The 18,023-nt window shown below is 45.2% G+C and overlaps 1 long non-coding RNA gene across 1 annotated transcript; it reads left to right on the top strand.

Moving 5' to 3' along the window:
• Nucleotides 1-8,917: 8,917 nt before the first annotated feature.
• On the top strand, nt 8,918-16,184 carry LOC142604281 (uncharacterized). The gene is made up of 3 exons (XR_012838159.1): nt 8,918-9,111; nt 11,050-11,218; nt 16,048-16,184. It is a non-coding gene; the product is annotated as an uncharacterized LOC142604281 (long non-coding RNA).
• The last annotated feature ends 1,839 nt before the right edge of the window (nt 16,185-18,023 follow it).

Below are 18,023 nucleotides of genomic sequence, written 5' to 3'. Positions count from 1 at the left end.
CCCCCGAAGAGACCTGAGTCAACCCCCGCACATGGCGCTGCCCCCCGGGCTCGGGAGAGGGGCTTCCCCTCCTTCCCACCCGCCCACCATCACGGAGCTGCTGTTTCCCTCCGTTGGTTTCCCTCACTTCTGGTCTTTCCTTCACTTCTGTATGATTTTTTCCTCAGTTGCATCTGATTTTTCCCTCAGTTTGGATTTTTTTCCTTCTTTCACCCCAGCACCCCCCAAAGCAGGTTTTCTCCTCAGTGTCAAGGCATGTGGGCATGAGGGAAGAGCTCTTCTCAATAGCCATTGTCCCTCTTCGCTTTGAGGTGGCTAAGGGTGGCTTCACCAAGGCATCGGGTGATCATGGCAGTGTTGGCTACTGGGTGTACAAGCCTGCCATAGCCCCTGTGCCGGCCATACCCTCATGGCGGTCCTTATGTCTCCTGCTTAGTGCAGCCCAAAACAGTCTCTTTCTTTGGCTCCACAGCTCCTGGGCCACCACCACTGAGGAGCTGGCCTCCCCATCTCGACCATCGTGTGTTCGAGGCCACCGTAACTGCAATGGGAGGGCATCCCAAATCCCAGCACTGCCACTAGCCAGGAGGAGCAGCATGTTCCAGAGGTGCTGCCAGCACTGAGGGGAACGGAGAGTCCATATCAACCCTTGGGGTTTAGAGGAGCAAGCAGCGGTTAAACATGTCGGGCTTGCTGAAGCCAATATGGACGTTTATTGCACAATAACTGGCTGACATTACCTTGTCCACAGCCCTGGTAATGTTTTTCTCATCATGTTTTGTCTCTGCATAGAGTCCAGACTGTGAGAAATTTGGGGCAGGCCCACTCATACAGCTGAGCCCGGTGGAGATTTGTTCGTGGCAAAGAGTTTTCCATGGGAAACTGTTGAAATCCAACTGGCTGCCCCCTCTTGATCTGAGCTGTCGGCCCAGCACCCAGTGAAATGGGACTGCAGTTGTTTGTGCTACAAAACCAACAAATACAGTATTTGTTATGGCACCTGATGAAAATGTGAAGGGTCTGGTCTTGCACCTAGGGATGAAGGCTTTCACGCCCAAACCCTCAAGATGGAAGCCCTCAAGGTGGCACAAAGTCCTCGGAGGTTGGATTTGATCCCAAAAGGGCCCACACTCCATCCTCCTGAGGGAGCAGGTCAGACTGCATGGTGGTAGGTGAACCCACCAGCTAATAAAGCTGGATTTGTTTAGGCTTATTCTTGCTCAAGTCAAAAGGAAAGGCCAAGGATGCCCAAATTCACCCTTGACTGAAATGAGGGGCCCTCCTTGGAGTGACTGAAGCGATCTGTATGCACTGAGCTGTGTAGAGGAATGTCACTGATTTATAAATGTCAAACAGGCACCGAGCAGCCCACACACGAACCAGCGAATTCTTACCTCTGACCCGCTCCTCGGCTCCAGTGGCCACACAGGCTGATTTAGAGCCCCTTACTGTAAGGGCTCTAATGTCTCACACAGGCTACGGCTGATCTGAAAATGTCAAAGGGGACCAAAGGTCAAAATTTCCATAAATTAGGCCCTGGCTTGCTACCTATCATGTAATAGGATTCTCTGGCCAGTTAACACTGTGAACTACAGGCATTCAGCCCAGCAGTTCCCCTGCAGCCCTGTCCCCCTGTCCCTCTCCTGAACCGGCAAGACCATATGTGCAAGGGGAAGGAGTGTCTTCAGAGCTGCTTTTCTCCAAGGAGAAAAAAAGAACAGGACAAAGGGACACTGGACAGGGGTGAGTGCACTATCCTTTACTCCTACAGAGGTATATTTTACCTTGGGGAGCAGTTAGGAGGAGACTGTGTTTTTTCTGATTCTTGTTTTGAGAAACTACAATCAAATTTTTGCCCGGAGCTAAGTAACGTATATTTTTAAAGGTAAATTTCAGTACAATACATGTGTTCAGCACAGAAATGGGTGTTCTTGGTTTAGGGTTTGCTGAGTTGAAATGCTAGGCACTATTGAGCATCCCCATTTGTAGGGGTATTGACTTCACCTATGACTGGTTAAACTGCTGCTGGGTTCTGCAGGGCACGTGTGTGCACATATTATGGTGGTATTGTTATTATTGTTGTTGTTGTTCTGTGGGGCATATATTATGGTGCACATATTATGGTGGTATTATTGTTGTTGTTGTTCTTAGTATTAGTATTATTCTGTTTAAAGTTAGTAATGGGTCACTCACCCAAGATGGAGCTCTCTTGTATAAAGCCCAGGGTGGGCAGGTAGTAAGAAATGCTCCTGTCCTGATGGCTGTGATGCAAATGATTCGTTCTTTGGTCAGAAGTCCTCCTGGAGCCACAGTATCCGGCTCTTGGCCAGTGAAAATTTCCCTGAATGGAAACTGACTGAAAGATATAGTATGCAGACACAGATGTACATATGGGGTAGTAGAATTAGACCTGTTGAAACAGGATGTAAATATTGCACAGTGCCTTACCGAAGGAGAAAAACAACAAGTAGGGGATTTTCAGTTGAGGCCATGTTGCTCTACTGAAACCCTCCTTAGTTCAGCAATTCTTAATTTGCTGGAAGGAATCACCAGGGACTGGTACATTCCTGTGTCTTGGCTTGGGAACAGGGAAACTGGGCCCTTGTGTGTATGGTGGGACAAGGAGGAAGGAAAAGTCTGGAGGGAAGTTTTCTGAAGCAGCTGAGTGTAGACAAACAGGTGCAAACACAGTGGTACAAGGGCAGCAGTGTGTGAAGGCATAGGCTGTGGGACAGTGGCCTCCACTACCAACACTAACTCTGAAGGAACAACCCTGCCTAGCTGGGAATTGAAATGTAAACCAACAATAAATAAGGAGTGGGGAGTCAAGTAGCAGAAAACTAGGGAAAATTCCAGCAGGGCTGTATCTGTTAAGGTTCACTCTCGGGGAGAGGTGTTTTTCTGACAACATTGATTAAAGAGGTCTCTATGAAACACATAGTTCTCAGAACTTCTCCAACTTTTTTTCATTGGTCTATTTTGTTAAAAAATGCAAACCCACACCTAGTCCTGAAATAGGTGAAGAAATGCATGTAAAGAAGCCCCTGTGCTTTGCTGGGAGGTGCAGGAGCTCAGTGCTGCTCAGGACCAGAGACCTGCTGCGTGCCAGGCTGGTAATACTGCACGTGGCATTGACAGCTCTAATCAGAGCAGAGCATCTGGGATGTGATGTGATCTGAGCCCTGGCTCACCGAGCTCTATGCAGTTGTGTCTGAGGTTTCCAGGTGAGGCTTTGCAAGCCAAAACCTGCTGAGGGCTATGTGATCTTCAGAGATCCCTCAGTTAAGTGCTGTGACTTCGTCCACATGCTTGGATGTCTGTTCCTCTTTGCTACTGTCTGCCTTGCCAAATACCATGGGACTGACATCTGGCACTCCTCTCACTGGTGGTACTCGCGGGATCCCCTTGCAGCCTCTCTACAACCCAACCTTTTCTTTGTTCTCCTTCCCTATGTCCAGGTTCTGGCCAGGCTCTTGTATCCAATACAACTGCAGTGAAACATCCAGCAGCCCTTTATGACCATGAATATCCCACTAGTAAGATATATTATGAATGGTTGGATCAAAACGCACAAAATGATGCAGCACAGGTGGGAAGTCATGAGAGAGGGACTGTGTGGGCAGGAACCCAGACAGCCTTCCTGGTGTGAGCAGCCCTGCTTTTGCGTAAAAGCTGGTATCCTTCCTTGAATCCACCGGGATTCAAATCTCTCCATGCTTTGATGAGTTCTCTGCCTCCTGCTTTCCTAGCTAGTCTCTTAGCTAGATTTGAGTACTTTAGGAATCTGCCATCCCACAGACGTGGCAGAACGTCAGCGTCACGTGCTAAGTTTCCTTCCACTGCTGCCAGGCTTGAAAGACAAATACAGCGAGGGAAGAAAGAGACAGGATACAAACACCTACATTAGGACTTTTTCTGAAGCAGGCTGGGTGGCAAAATGGGAAGAATGCTAGGAATGTCCATTCTGGTTCACTGTTGAACCTGATCCTTCAGAACACCCACAGCATGACTAGTAAGAATGTCCTAGTAAGAATGGCTTGGGCCACAGTTGGATGTAACTATGCTCTTCGGTTCCCTGCAAAAAGGTGCAGCCTTTCCTCTCTGCACTGTATTCCAGACAATAGTGTTGAAAAGCACCGAAGCAGCAGGATCACTGCGGGGACTACAACCACAGAGCAGTACCCAGGTACGTCAGGCCCAGATCACCCTTTCCTGGCACCTCATGGAGTTGTTCACCTCAGCCCAAAATGACGCAAAGCATGAGGGTGGCATGCCGCTGCTCACTGCACAGGTCCAGATGATGACACAAAGAGCAGGAAGCACATCCGTAGTGCTGGACCTGGAAACCACATGCCAATAATGATTCATTTTGCAGGGCAGCATGGCAGAGTTCAAATCAAAGGAACCTTTCTGCCTGAAAAGCAGAGGGCCATTTATCAAGAGATAAAAATCACCTCCTGAGACGTCTGCTCATTTATTTTTAGGCAGCCCCCACATCAGAAGGTTTTTTGACCTGGACTCTGAGTCTTGGCTGTCTGGTCCAGTGAAGGCCACAGTGCTTCAGAGAGCTTCTCTTAGGAGATACCTGGTCTCATTACAGCATCCTCAGGTATGGCTTTGCCAAGTCACTACAAGGGCTTGTAGCTTGTTCCTGTCTCCTGTTAGCACTGTGTCAGTCCTGCACCGTGGGAGCAACCGGAATGCTATGCAGCTCCCTCAAGTCATGGCTGCACCTGTCCTGGCCCTATTACCCTCACCAGCCCCTCCTAGCAGCGACTTGGAACAAACTGTCTATCAGGAAATGGGAATGAAAGCCACAAAATTTTTTCTGGCATTAGGAGTGCCTGTCCTTCGCAATAAATCAAAGGAAGCAAATTTCCTTTGAATATCCTGGGCTTGACATAAAGATAGTGCATCTCCCAGACAACACAGTAGACTTTTCAACTGCAGTAAAGAAGGATGATCTTTCAAGAACATGTATAGGGTTATATACAAATGCTGCCTTCTCACATTTGACTGCAGTTTGTACAGTTTGTGTCACAATCAAGGCAAAAAAATAGCTGAATGCTGTATTACAGAATGAGCAGATGATATGAAGCACAGAGAAATCATCATAAAGACTTCTGCTGACTCTGCTTGCCTTTGAGTAGGGTGCTACATGCAGACTATTAAATTACCTGTGCAGTCCATTTGGCATTTGCTGATATTATTATATACTTGAGTCAAAACACACCTCCCTGCCTCGCTGCCCTGGTGAAGGACCTGCCCGTTATTCTGCAAAATTTCCTCTGCTTGTCTGTCAGGGCTGCTGTGCTGTAATCTTGGAGGATAATCAACAGCGAAACCATTCATAAATCACAGCTTACAGAAAAGACGCCTATAGGGTCTTAAATTTCAAGCCTGTGAAGCCATCATTTCAACAATGACAGTCAAAGGGGAGATTAAGAATTCTTTTACATGGAAAAGTTTTTCTTGGAAGAGCAGCCCTCTCTTTGGTTGCCTGTAAATACAGTCATGTGGATTTGATTTTTAAATGGCCCTTCTGCCCGCTTGCAGGGAATGCTCTGTAACCCCAATGGGCCTGCTCTTGCACTGAACTGGCGTGTGGAGGGACTGCGGTGGGATTTGAATAAGGCATCAAAAACAAAGAACTAAAGCTTTGTCAAGTGCTAGCACAGGCCAAACGGGCAGCCTGTTTGGGAGGCAGTGGCAGGACGTTCCAGAGAACCAGACCCCTCTTGGCTCAAGTCCACCATGCCTCATGGTCCAACTGCAGAATGGGAATAAGACCAGTGCCTTATTTTATGGTGCCAGTAAAGAATTCAGAGATTATCTGTACTTGCACCTCAGGGTGTTTAAGGCCGTAAGGGTATGGTAAAGTGTATTGCCAAAAAGTGAACGCAGGGCTTAATCCAGCTGGATTAACCTACCACCAGGAAGGTAGGTGATCTCTCTCTGATCCAGATTGAGTCTTGTCTTGCTTTGTTCATTTGGACTAAGTGCTACACTAGGAAGAAAGGGAGGGAGAATGTCTCTGTGTAGTTCCTGCCCTCCCTGCTGTGGATGACAACCAGCAGTGCTTGCAGCATCTGTCTTCAGGTTGAGAAAAGCGAGTCCCAGACAGGTTCCAGACTCATGCTCGTGGCGGTCCCCAAACAGCCCACCTGGAAATGGACTCTGCCTGTTCAATTCAACTCTCAGATAACAAACGTTTACAGCATGTTTTCCTGCTAACTCTAACGAGTTCTATTTGATTAATTAGAGTGAGTAAGGTCTGACTGTAGCTGCCTCCGTTTCCATCCACAGGACAGTGTAGAAGAGCTAATAATGACATTACTGATCAAAGATGAATTAACTTGCTCAGACCTAACCATTTTCAGAGTCACTGGTGAACAGCTAGAGCTGGCTTAGCACTACAAGTCTAGTGGTTAGGCTTCCAAGGGTGCATAACACTGATGCCGCTGCAGTAACAGGTAACGAACTATGAAGAGCTTGAAAACTGGAGGGAAGTATCTTCCAATCTATAGAGGATTTAGTGCCAACTTTGCCTGGGGCATTCTCACTGTCACATTAGCAGGCCCTCCAAAAGAAACAGATAAACAGCCCATTTAAAAGAAAAAAGTCTGATAACTGCAGGTAGTTAGAGCTGGGTTATTAAATTAAAACCAGCAGATTAGTTAGCTCTGTTAAGCTACCGGAGGTTGTGGAGCCTGAAGGAAACATTTTTTAATTGAAGAAAAAAATATCAAAATCAAAGCCTCCTTCATGGAAGGACTTGGTTTTTTGTTTGCAAAGGAAGCATCACCCCTTACTATGAGAAAATATAACTCATAAAGCCTGGTGATGAAATCGTGCAAAGGAGCGGAGTTGGAGGAATGGATGCCTCAAGAAGATGCAATGGGAGCTGGAGAAGAAACACCATGTGGAGGAATACAATCCGCTAAGGCATCTAACGTGCTTTCCTTCAGTTACTCTTCCACTGAGAGTGGGAACTAGGCGGCTCTCTGCTGGTATGTTTACACTTCCTAATTTCTAGATGTACACAGTGTTTCCTTCTTCTGTTTTTGTAGACTGCTTAGTTTTGTCACAAGCAAGGGAAAATACAAGTGGGAAGGACGCTTCTGTTCTAAGCATGGTTAAAGAAAAACAAGAGCACACCAAAAACTACTCTGAAGAATTAAAAAATCTTTCAAAAAAGCAAGTGTTTCACAGCTTAAGATGTTCTGGAGTTTTTTTTAAATATGAAAGAGGCATGGATTACAGTGAGGATAACTCCCCCCAAGAAAAAACCAAAACAAAACATCTTTTTCAGATTTTTTTAAGTGATCATTTAGAGTGCAGGACCAGAGGAGAGACGTAAAGCCTCACTGAACAGCTTACAGATGAAATTCTTGACTCAACAAATAGGTGTCATTATAAGGAGTCTTATAGTTCGTATTCTTGGCTAGCCTGTTGAGATAGTGTTGTGTCTCTGATTTATGAGACATTATTCCCTCCTGTAATGTCTGGCCATCAATGGCACATTTCTTCTCCAGGTGTCCACCTCATTTAGCACATTTATAAAGCTTGGAAGGACAACCACAGCTTTCAAATTGCCTGTTGAGGTGTGGCATGTTGAAAACAGGGCATGACAGTGAAACGTGATGGACAATCAGGGAGATGGCTTCACTGGTCTCTTAGCTCTGTTTCCTACAGCTCTAAATCAGGTACGACAGGAAAGAAATTATTTGTGCACCATATGGTGACCTGAGGATTGGAAGGTCATCTTCTTCCAAGAGCAGTAGCTGTCAACCTGTCAGTTGTGGAAGGAAACCAAGAAAAGCAATTCTAGTCAGCTTAAATTCACTGTACAGGAGCTGCATCACTGCTGAGAGTCCACAAATGGAAAAAAACCAGTCAGAACTCACTGTCCTACGGACCTTTTCAAGTTAAAAGTCCTTGGTTCCCATGTCTAAGTTAATATCCCACTGAAAACCAGCTTCTTCAGGATCTCAGCATCTCTCCTAATGAAAGAATGGGAGCTGAGAATTGAGCCTTCTTGAAGGATATCAGTCCATAGATGCTGGAACTCAGTAAATTCATTGTTAGAGGTCGTTTTGCTGAACATCCAGTTTCCTGCTTGTTTATCTTTACCAGCAGGCTCTTAGCAGATGCCACAAACACAGCCCTCTCCCATGGCTATCCAGGAATAACCCTGTATCACTGGGAATCTTCTCAGCCTTTTCTGATTTCTGTAATAATCAGAGACAGAGAGAGACTGACCTCTCTGTATGTGGTGCTCGAAGGCACTGACCCAGGTACCTCCCGTCAGTGTCTAACCGTGCTGTATCCAGCTGCTTAACAGATGGGTCTGAAACAACACCCCCAGGCATGGCATTCAAGCTTGGGTTAGGCTGGACAGTCAAAGCTCTCTGCATTTACTGAATTGCCATCAAGGTTTTAGCAAAGGTGGATGGCCAAATGTGGTCACCTGTTCCCTGACAACTGGGCTGAGACCACTGGAGTCATCAGCTAAATTACCTCGAATTGATGACCTGCTGATTTAAAGCGCTACAACCCAGTCCCCATTATGCACACAGCTCCCATTTCCTTTTGTATTTCTTTAATAGAAAAATAACAGGAAAAGCAATTACTGGCCATATGAAATGTAAGTTCATACAGTATTTCCTATAAGACTTCAAGCAACTCCTTGTTAAAGCAGATAAGTTAATCTATCTTTTGGTTCAGGTCACAGTAGGTTTTCAGCTTTAAATCACTATGGCACAGTAACTAATGGCATTTGCCATATAAATGATGTTGAAAAAACAAGGAATCTGGGCAATTATTAGGTGTATATTTCCGGTGAAAACAATCCATGTAAAGACAGTGTCAGTGAAAAGGATGATTGATCATCTGAATTTTGCTCCCTTGTGTTTCCCTGCCCACTTTCTCTACAACATAGTATTAACTGTTGTGCAATTATTGTAATGAAATCTGTTGGTGGACTTTTCAGCGTGAGGAACTCTGGCATTGTGAGGAGGAGCTCAGCAGGGCTGTTTACCCATGGTAGCTGAAACTGAACAGCAAGAGGACCATGATCCCTTCAAGCATTCAACTTTCAGAAAGACCAAGGTAAGAGTTTACCAGAGTTGGGTTTTTTTCCACTTCAAATTCTTGGTAAAATGCTGTATGTTCAAGTCTTGACTCAGAGCTCATTAAAGTCAATGCAAAAACTCTTGTTGACTTTAATGAGCAGTGGTTTGAACCCTGAAGCTATTACATGATCAAAACTCTCACCGAACTGTAAATATTGAGGTGTTTTGTTTGCATTGCAGATATAATATTTGGCTATAAGGCAGAGATGCTTGGAATTGTTTTCTGTATGGTCTCTGTGCCTCTTTCAGGTGCGTAGTAGTTTCACTGGATTGTTTATAATTATAATTTTGTTTATTAGGTTAAATAAAATGGCCAGATTCAATCTCAATGTAAAACAGAAGCAACTGGAAGCTACTGAAGTCAGTGAGTGAAATTTGGCTTCTCTTACAATATGTATAGTTTTGTTCAGCTGTTGGCCACTGGTGTGAGCGAGCTTGTTCTCATGGTGCATCTAGTCCACCCACATGCCACAGCACCATGAGAAAAATTCTAACACTGAACCTGAAATACAGAATTTGCAGTGGGAAGGGCAAGCCCATGAAGCAATGAGAAGAAAGAAAATCAATGCGCAATAGAAAAAAATGTGCAATACACACAGAAATATTTTATTTCATGCCTGCTCAGAAAAAAAAAAAAAATCAGGGCCAAACGCAAAGCTTGGAGCTCAGAGCTTCTCACTGAGTGGTATCGTTCTGAACAGCCTTTGGAAAGGTGTGTCACTTGTTCTCTAGACTGCCACAACACCCTGGGATGCTGTAAAAATAGCTGGCAGTGCCTGACTGACAGGCAGGAGACGTGTGACCCTAAATTATGATGTTTTCCTTTTCATGATGAAATGAATGCTGCCTTAGACAGAGGCTGAAATACATCTGTTTGCGGTGGGAGTGCCATTTTAGGCCCATTTCTTTTGAAACTGGGGTTGGAATTGCCAGGGATCAGCAGAGCTACAGGCTCACAAAGAGGGCACTGTCTTTGAGGAATCTTTACACAAGCCCTGCACAACCGAGGCAACAGGAGTTTGCACAGCTGCTGCTGGAAGCAAACATGTACTTTTAGCTGACCTGGGCTGATGACTTTGGGCGTTAAATCTGACGCTTTCCAGATGTACAGACCTCTCCTGCCACAGTCCCCCAAACATTCAGTCCCCAGGTAAAAAGGAAAATAATAATAATAGCAATAATAAAAGGGCACTGTAAATACTACACTGTAGTGTGTATTCCACAGCTGACATTTACCGATCACATAGTCCAGTTTGAAGGTGAGTGGCATTATCCTCTCTCATTATCCACAGAGGTGCATCTACCTTCTGTCTTATCTCTGGTCAAGCACCTTCTTCAGAAAAGGTGGCTAAATATCTAGAGTTCTTATTACATGGTGGGAATTGGTGAATATCTGTCTGTGAGCATAAGACCCCCAAGGGAATAGCCCTCAATCTGTGCTGGGGCCCAGGAGCATTCACAGGACAAAGGCATCTTGCCAAATAGTTAGCAAATTAAATTTTGTGCTTCATGGCAAAACTGTACCTTGATGTGCAAGGTTCTGACTTACCGGTGAGGATGGGATGGGATGCTCGTGAAGTATTGTCACTGGACAAGTGACAGGGAGGGGGCTGGTGGCTCCCTCACACAGTGTCCTGAATCCATCTGTGCTGCTGCAGGTTACAAGCTGTGCTGCAGAAGTCACTGATGACTGCACAGCAGGCTCTGGGATAACATTGTTCATTTGATTCTCAGAAGGAAATGGGACCTCATCCTTGCTCCAGATCCAGCATAAATTCTTTTCCTCCCTAGACTGGTTATTTTTAACAATAAATCCCTCCCCCATCCCCTCGGATGTTGAGATTTTTTTTGGGAGGGTGATGGAAGGGTGTGGGGTGCCTGAAGAGGACCATTTATTTTATTCCATTTTATTTAGGTGTGGTATTTATAAAGGCTACAAAATTGGCAGCGAGAGACAGGCAAATATTCTTCTGAACTGGAGACCGCCCCAACACAGACAGCTGCAGCCCAGCCTCTCCTCATTCTCCCTGCCAGTTCTCTCAAGCATGATCTGGTTTGAGGACCACCTTCAATGAGATCAAAAAGTGATTTTCCCAGTGCTCGCTTCACATGCCACTTTACTTTCACACTGTCTGTCAACTGGGTAGCGTGTACGTGAGACAGGAATGAATTCTGGCCTCCCTTAGTTGAACCATGAATAACTCCAGGGAAGACAATGGTGCAATGAAGGTCAAATTCAATCTGAGAAAGCCTACAAAGCCGTAGAGATGTGTTCTTCCCATGGTGATCTGGGGCATCCAGGGAAGTGGTTATTCAAAAGTATCTGCTCTCTGATCAGCTGGCAGTTCTTTAATCTCTCCAGCCTGGGAGATTGCCCATTATCCTGGGAAAAGATCCTGGAAATACGGGGCAGACAGCTGCTGAGAGGGGGCGGATGTCTGGTGCTCATTTCTGCAGGGCTTTTCAGCTACAGAGCAGTAAGCTTCTCACATCTCCTTTCTTCCTCAACTTTCTTGCTTACTTACTAATTGCAGTGCTGTGAAAGGGAGATTTGCTTCCTTGAAGCATTACTGAGTGCAAAGTAACATGCAGAATTTCTGTCTCGGCAATTTTTAACCTTTGTTTTGCTCTCTGGCTGTGAAGAAACGCTGATGTTTCCAAATTTTTCATGGAATAAAACTTCAAAACATCTCAGTTTGCAGGGGGAAATAAGTTTTACTCTGACATTTTTTGATCAAAAGTAAATGTTTTGGCATGCTGCAAATTGACATGCTTCACTTTAATTTGTTCAATTAACCCAAAAGCTTTGCTTTAATTCTGTTCAACCCTGAACATCAGCCTTGAATTGTATTTTCCCCAGCAGGTCTCATACAGCAACTTAATACCCATAGGAAAAATTTCTTCACCAAAAGGGTTATCAAGCATTGGAACAGGCTAACCAGGGAAGTGGTTTAAATACCCTGGAGGTATTTAAAAGACGTGTGGATGTGGCAATTAGGGACATGGCAGTGTTAGTTTACGGTTGGACTCAATGATCTTAAAGGTCTTTTCCAAACTAAATGATTCTATGATTCTGTATTTTTCAGTAGATGGTGCATAGCTGCTATCACGTGTCACAGACCTTAGAGTCCACTCTGCATCATGGCAGATGTAGTCCTCTAGGAAACAGCCTGTAGGAAAGATGAGACCTCTGAACCACAGCCCCAGTGAGGCAGTGTACTTATAGGGAAATGAGGTTTTAATGGTTTATTGAACACATTCAAACCAAAACATAGTTTTCTGATTTTGTTCCAACTAGCCCCGAAGAAAATATTGTTTCTTGACTTTCCTTAATTGAAAAAAAAAAAAAAAGAAAAGAAAAATAAGCATATTTTTATTTCTTTATTCTTAAAGGAAAGAGGGTTCAAAATCAGGATGTTTTTCTCCCTGAAGATTTCAATTTTGTGAAAACCACCTCTTTACTGGGCAGCCTTCCCAAAGGGAATCCCCAGCCAGCCCCAGTGCTAATATCAGTGCACAGTCTTTGGAGCTGGTCCAAAGGTCATTCACGCCATTAGACATTTTTATCGTGGACTTGAATAAACTTTGGACCAGGCTCTTTTGGCAGGAGCATACACAGTCTGGAAACCTAAAAATAAATCCTGATTTGGAGCCGTCCACAGCTTTTCAGCAACCATGATGGTACATAGGTATAAGCTTGTCTGAGAGAAGGTGATGAGGTGATTTGGCCTCCTCTGTGGCCAGAGTATCTTTTGCTGTTTGTTGAAATAAACCAGGGGGAAGCTAGCATTCTACAAGCTCAATATTAAAAGCTCTTGATGAAGAATTTCTCTGTGAAGCATCAACCCCAGTAGGTTTAGATGGAAGATGTTGTCTTGAGAGAGGATCTGTTTTTCTCTTCAGGAAATTTTGCAGCAGTAATAGCTCCTGCAATATGTAGCACTTCCATCCACAGTCGTAGGAAATGGAGAGCTCCCTCCATGATGCAGTTTGTTTGCAACAGTAGTTTTGCAGGCCAGCAAAAGGTGCCGTCCCAAAAGACAGGAAGAACTAGTGAAAGCACAAAATTTGCACTTTTCATTATTTGAATCCTGTCCATGTTCTGAGAGGTTCACAGGAATCAAGAGTGAGAAGAAAACCCTTGATCACAATGAATCATTACCCTCTCATTCACCCTGCCCATTGCTATGCACCGTGAAGGGATTGCTCTACAAATACTGACAGCAAATCTCATGCTGTTATTACCATGTCTAAATCCTTTCACCTGGAGCTTGCTCCAGCTCTCGGCAATGACCTGAGTTAGATCTGTGTGTGGAAAAAGCAAAGCGTTTCCAGCATCTCAGTTTTATTCCTACTGCCACAAGAGTTTAATTGTGTCTGTTACTGCTTGCTGGCTGATGAATCATTACAGCTGAATGCAAGTAACTGGTCACTTGCTGTTGTTGAGGTTGTATGAGTGGCCACAATTTCTGCAACATTGTTTAGATTCAAAACAAACAATAATTCTCATTTGCATGATGTATATTTAGTGGTCTAGATGTCATAGTTGTTTGTAGGCAATTTTATGCTAATTTCCATGCATCTTTGGCTCAGTTGGGAAACTGGATGTGCAGAAAATTACAGGGATTTGGGCTTGATGGACTCTTACCAGAGTCAGTAGGTCTCTGTGGGCTTGCTCTTCTGAAAAAGGCAATTGAAATGGAGAAGGAGCATGCTTGGCATATGAAACCTGAGAGGATACAGTGAAGACTAGGTGGTTGTACAATGTCAGGATATGAAGGCAGAGAGAAAGACAAGGTGATGGGGAGAGACGAAGAAAGTTACAGACTCTTGGTGAGGTGGCAATGGACTTGCTCATGCCAACAGATTGTGATGGATGCAAGTTCTAATTCACACATCCGAGTACCAGATATTTTGTTTTCTACCCCTAACAGGAAAGAGTTTGCCTCATCCATAAAGTTCACAGCAGCCACTCTTCTTTTCTGTAGGTCCTTCACCAACTGGTTGCTGCGATTGTCCTGATTCCCAAGACAGCTCTCACAGCTGCAGCAGTCTCTGTTTAAGGGTGTTAAGTTGTGGCAGTAATAATGCTGGCCCTGGTGAGAATACAAATGTGTAGTTTGTTGATCCTGGACTGCAAAGCAGTACTACTGCCTGGCAACTACACCGCAAGAGCTGGCAGGCAGACCTGTTTCCAGCACACTTCTCTGAAAGGGAAAAGGGTGTTTTCAAATTTCTTCTTTCACTCCCTCTCCTCCAAATCAGAGCCTGCCAGGAAGCTTTGGAGAGAAGCTCTGGTGCTCGTCTGTGCCTCTCAAGCTAACTATGGGTGGCTGGGCTCTTTCTCCAGGACTTGGACATCTAGCAGACTTTGCTGGGTCTCAGTAATAGGTATGGATCACTGTAGGTTGAAGGTGAGCCAAGTCCCCAGCACCTGGGCTGGAGACGGAGAAGAAATGGGGTCCTGCCAGTGTGTATTTTTGAGGGACTCCTCCTGCCAGACGTGAAGGTCACTTCTAATCATCCGTTGGACAAACAGGCTGATTCTAAAAGTAGGAGCCAGGGTGTCAGATGCTCATGTTGTCATACATTGCAGGCAATATCACATACTGGTACCCCATCACTGAAGAACTGACGCACACACCAAAAGTGCTTGGCCGAATCAGGACCTCTGCTCAGTTGTCCTGTGGCTTACTGTGAATTACCGTTGCTGAAGGGCAGTAGGGACATATTCAGAGCTGGGGGCACGTCACACCTCCATTCTGCATTGTGCAGGGATGTGAAGTAACTCATACAGATACCTCAAGAGGGAAAGCTGCAGATTTCAGCCCTTTACCACTGATATTTCCTGAAGCTACAATGTTCAACCCAGGTCTCCTAAATCAGGGACAGATTACATGCAGTTATTCTAAGGCTGTATTTTGCATCTGCCTTAGTGGGACTGTCCTATCTGACAGGGAGGCAGAAGCTGTGGAGAAATGGGGCTTATGAGCCGTGTCTGTCGCTGGCACTTTGCCACCATCCCCTTTACAAGGAAACCTGCAAACCCTTTTTGAGAGCAGCTTGTTGTCCTAAGCACAATCCTGTGTTGAGCGCATAGAGCAGTTAAATGTGTGTGTAAGGGACAAACTTTTCATTGAAGCCTTGTCCCATTTCAGTCTCTCTCCTGAATGTTTAGTGTTCAGATGCCTGAGCTAAATATGAGTCAAAATGTGCCAGGGGGCTTTGCTGGGATTATTCACCAGCAGAACAACTATGCCAGCAAATTAGGGAGAAAAGAAGCACCACCTGATCTGTTCTTGCCCAAGGGCAACATTAATTTCTGCACCCTGTTTGCTCTGTATAACAGGGGTACACGTATGTTACGCTGTCCAACCAGCTACAAAAATGCTGTGGACCCTTTGTGGCCCCTGGGAGGTCTGACACTACCTTTTCTCAGGATGAAAGTGAAATGTTTATATCCATGGGGTTCAGTGTGAATTAGACATCAGTCCATGGTGGAGCTTTCTGATTTATGTCAGTTTAGGATGGGGCAAATGCAGAGCCATCATGCAGATGTTCCTGTGTTTCTTTGCAATGTTTAAATGATCTCGATAAATCTGGGGAGCAGTTGCATCATTCATATTGGGGGGAATAATGGGGAGGAGGTGTCCCCATGGCTACCTGTCATGTAATCCATGGCATACCTGTCACAACAGACAGTACAAAGGAAAGGAGATCATTCACGCCTTCCCTTCTTTCTCCTCTCTGCCATGGCAGATTTGTTTTTGCCTTTGGGGCAGGGAAATCCCTGTAAAGTTTGGCAGTGTGAGGAAGAATACACAATATTATTTCCCTACTGAAACTGCACACCTCTCTCACCTCCTAAACCAAACCTCCTGTGCATTTGCTCTCTTGTTTCTCCCCATTGCAGATCCAAGCGAGGAAGGCAGCTAAACCTACAGTGCAGCTCTTCCCATCCATTTTCTGAGCCAACAGTGATCAGCTGCACAGTGGTCTCACTGTCAGAGCAACTACAAGGCTGCTGTCATGACCATTTTGCCTGGATGCCTCAGGGTATGTTGCCACTGTAGAAGACAAGTGTGCTGGTTGTAGGGGATTTAGCTAGCCCAGGGGACGTTAGCTGTGGAGGCCTGGCAGCCCAGTAGCTAACATGAGGAGGTAATGAAGCCTGGAGGGCTGAGTTGGTGACCTGGACTAGTATCTTGGTGTATTTGCATAGAGCAGTCCTGCAATTGTTTAACCTTGCAGGTCTCCATACAGGAGCAAAGCACCCATCCAATGTAGTTAAGGTGACAGTGCTTCCTATCTGCCCAGGGGTCATTTTTCAACTGCACCCTCATGGTCTATGAATTTTCGGCAGTTTCTTCATTAATTTACCCTCCACAGCAATAACATCTCCGACCTGGTTCTAGAGTCTCTTTCACAGTTTGCAGTATCAGATTTACCTGTCAGTGTGCTTGTGAAGATAGAAAAGCCTCTGGATGCAGAGGGGCTGTGGGGATTTTCACTCTTTATAGTGACAGCATGGCTTTGGTTTGGAACTGGGTTGGGAGGTCAGTTTGCGTGACTCAGCGTTTGCATGAAATATGCCCAGGAACACATCATGTGTCCCCAAGGTACAGCCACCTCAGGGTGAAAGACACCAGAATGTTTCGTCATTCACAGAAATAGCGATAGAAGAAAATAACATATAGCTGAAACTTCAGAAGGGGGTCTGTGTTGGCAAAAATTAAGTGCCCTGTTTGAAAATGGTCTAGCGAGAGAGGTTAATGCCCAGGGATTGTACAGGCACAACCTTGATTTTCCATCTGCTTTGATGTCTCAATTAGCAGAACTTGGAGCAAGGGCAAGGGGGAGCAACTTCTTGGCTGTTTCCAGCTTTTTGGGGGGAAGAAAAAAAAGGTTTATTTATTAGAATAGGCAGGTCACAATTTAACTGAGAGATTGTTAAAGGAATTCAGAGCCTGTGGGATTTATGACAAGGTGATGAAAGAGGAACTCTGATAGTTGCCCAATAAGCTTCTTTTTCCAAAAACATAAAGTTAAAAAAAATAAATTTTAAAATGAGGATTTTTTTTTTATGAATGGGTTCTTGTGGTGTGCAAGCTGCTAACACTATCAACATTGTTTCTGGGGAACTCCAGGCATCTAATCAATCTTCATTCTGTAAGAAAACGTTCCAAATTATACGAAAACCACATGGCTTCTCCTGTTTGTAGGGAAAAACCTGACCTGACCCCATCTGTGCTCCAGAATGGCTGAGTCCCCATCTTAGGACTAATTTCAGCAAGACCAGTGATCCATTTTCATTGTCCTAGTACTCAGAAGGTGGCACTTTGTGTAAGGATGCAGCTTTCCTTAGGAAAAGAGGGAGATGTTTGTGGGAACATGTGGAGGGAAAGATGGGGCTGGGATTATTGCAACGCACATCCAGGCCATTACTGGGCTGTTTGTGTCCTTTAGCATGTCGAGGTCAGGGCAGATGGGTTCCTGATCTTCGCCTGGTGTAGAGAAAGCACCGTTTGCCTCACATTGACTACATGCATTTACTCCACCCTCCGAGAAGTGTGTCCTGTTATTTGGCAGGGGCAGGGTTCAGAGTTTGTTGGGTCAGGACAGTATCAGCCATTGTTTATGAGACACCTCTTGGCTGCCTCCAAGGCCAGGTTCGTTGCCCATTGAGGCTGTGAACCAGAAGCACAGCTGTGGGACAGCTGGAGCTAACCTTCAGCATACTGCAATGCCCAAGCAAGTCCAGACCACACAACATTAGCAGGCTCTCCTGTGCACCCTCTGGCCTGCTCAGACAGGCAGTTTGCTGCCTGGAAAGCCTTACTGTGGGAAAGAGGCAGACAGATCAGCCTGGAGGCTGTATCCAAGGCCATT

The sequence above is a fragment of the Balearica regulorum genome, chromosome 17 (genome assembly GCF_011004875.1).
Source record: "Balearica regulorum gibbericeps isolate bBalReg1 chromosome 17, bBalReg1.pri, whole genome shotgun sequence".
Taxonomy (NCBI): Eukaryota; Metazoa; Chordata; class Aves; order Gruiformes; family Gruidae; genus Balearica; species Balearica regulorum.
This window is presented reverse-complemented; position numbering and strand designations above follow the sequence as displayed.